Below are 2,500 nucleotides of genomic sequence, written 5' to 3' on the forward strand. Positions count from 1 at the left end.
TGGGGAGGCGTGCATGGGAGGGAAGGCCACAAAAGTATGTGTCACGAAGGTGGAATTCATCTTGATTTTTTCCATCTTTCGAGGGAGGGTGTTGATAAAGAAGTAATTGCGATCTTTTTGGGGGAGGGTGTTGGTAAAGAAGTAATTGCGATCTATTGAGGAAGGGTGTTGATAAATAAATAATTGCGATCTTTTGAGGGAGGGTGTTGATAAAGAAATAATTGCGATCCATTGAGGGAGGGTGTTGATAAAGAAATAATTGCGAACTTTTGAGAGAGGGTGTTGATAAAGAAACAAATTGTGGGGAGATAATATTTTTTTCTTCTTTATATGTCTCTGACGAAGTTTATCGGGTTTTTCATCGTTTTATTGTTATTGTTGCTGGTTTGATGTCCGTCAATGTTTGGATTCCGACGTAGATGGTCGAAATACGGAGAGAAATCGTGCACATTGTTAGAAAGCGAAAAAAATGTAGATTTTGGTCAAACGCAGCCTGTTCGTTGCTATCACTCTTCGCCAAGTCCAGAGAAAACATGTGATGACTGCCAGCTGATATTTTAATGCCCTCCCTCCCCTCCCTCCCTCCCTCCCTACCTGCCTACCTTCCTACCTCCCTCCCTACCTCCCTCTCTTCCTCTCTGCCTCCCTCTCCCCTTCCTTCCCCCTTCCATACCTACCTACCTCCCTCCCTCCCTCCCTACCTCTCTCTCCCTCCACCCTACCTACCTACCTACACTCACGTACCTAACACTCACCTCTCAATCCGCTTATCCTCTGGTTCTCCTCCTCCTCTTCCTCTCTCCATCCCTCCTCCCTTTCACTCTCTTCCCTCTCTTTACTGCATTACGCTCTCCCTCCTACCCCTCCCTCCCTCTGCTTCCCCTTTCTCTCCCTCCCTTCTGAGCTATCTTTCAATTACTCCTCCCCTTCTTCTCTCTCCTCCTTCCTCCTACCTCCTCCCCTGCTTCCCCTCTCTCTCTCCTCCCTTCTATCTTTCTCTACCCTCCCTTCCTCTCTTCCCTCCTTCCCTCCTACCCCCTCCCTCCCTTTCTCCCCTCTCTCTCCCTCCCTCCCTTCTATCTTTCTTACTACCCTTCCTTCCTCTCTCCCCCTCCTTCCTCCTACCCTCCCTCCCCGCTCCCCCCTCTCTCCCTCCCTTCTATCTTTCTACCCTCCCTTCCTCTCTCCCTCCTTCCCTCCCGCTCTCCCTCCTACCCTCCCTCCCTCTCTCCCTCCCTCCCTCCTCCCCTCCCCCCTCTCTCCTACCCTCCCTCCCTCCCTTCCTCTCTCCCACCTACCCTCCCCCCTCTCCTTCCCTCTCCATCTCTTTACCATCTTCCTCCCTCCTTCAGCCTTACCTGGGACCAAGTGCAGTCACACCCGACTGCCTTACCAGAACACAACAAACGGGGGGGGGGGGGGGTAGAGGAGGAGGAGGAGGAGGGGGGGGAGGGAATGAGTAGGAGGGGGAGAGAGTGGAGGGGGGAGAGGAGGAAGGGGAGAGGAAGGGGGAGAGAGGGGGAGAGGAGGAAGGGGTGAGGGGGGAGGAAGAGGGGGAGAGAAGTAAATGAGGAAGGAGAGAGGAGGTAACAAGGAGGAAGGGGAGAATGGAGAGAGAGAGGGGAGGAGAAGGGTGAGAGGGAGGGAGGGGAAAGGAGGAGAAGGGGAAGAAGGGAGATGGGGAGCGAGGTAAGAGTGAAGAGGGTGAGGGGAGGAGGATGGAGTGAGAGGGAGAGGGAAAGGTGGAGCTGAAAGTTAAGGGAAGAGGGAGAGGGGGAGCGAGTTGAGGTGGGAGAGGGAGAGGAGGAGAAGGTGAGGGAGAGGGGGAGTGCAGTGAAGGTGAGGAGGGAGAGGAGGAGAAGGTGAGAAGGAGAGGGGGAGCGAGAGTTAAGGTGAGAGAGGGAGAGGGGGAGTGAGTTGAGGAGTGAGAGGGAGAGAGAGGGGAGGAGAAAGGTGAGAAGGTGAGAGGGAGAGGGGGAGAGGGAGAGGAGGAGAAGGTTGTGAGAGGGAGAGAGAAGGGAGGAGGAAGGGAGAGAGGGAGAGGGGGAGCGGGAGTTGAGGTGAGAGGGAGAGGAGGGAGAAGGTGAGAAGGAGAGAGGGCAGCGAGTTATTAGGTGAGAGGGGAGAGGAGGGAGAAGGTGAGAAGGAGAGGGGGGAGCGAGTTAAGGTGTGAGAGGGAGAGGGGGAGTGAGTTGAGGTGAGAGGGAGAGGGCGAGCGAATGGAAGGTGAGAGGGGAGAGGGGGAACGAGTTAAGGTGGAGAGGGAGAGGAGAGAGAAGGTGAGAAGGGAGAGGGGGAGCTGAGTTAAGGTGAGAGGGAGAGAGGGGAGTGAGGTTGAGGTGAGAGGCAGAGTGGGAGAGAGAGGGGAGGAGAAGGGGAGAAGGTGAGAGGGGAGAGGGAGAGAGGGAGAGGAGGAGAAGGCAGTGAGAGGGAGAGAGAAGGGAGGAGAGAGGGGAGCGAGTGAAGTTGAGAGAGGGAGAGGGGGAACGAGTTGAGGTGA

The sequence above is a fragment of the Penaeus vannamei genome, chromosome 12, assembly GCF_042767895.1.
Source record: "Penaeus vannamei isolate JL-2024 chromosome 12, ASM4276789v1, whole genome shotgun sequence".
NCBI classification, from domain to species: domain Eukaryota; kingdom Metazoa; phylum Arthropoda; class Malacostraca; order Decapoda; family Penaeidae; genus Penaeus; species Penaeus vannamei.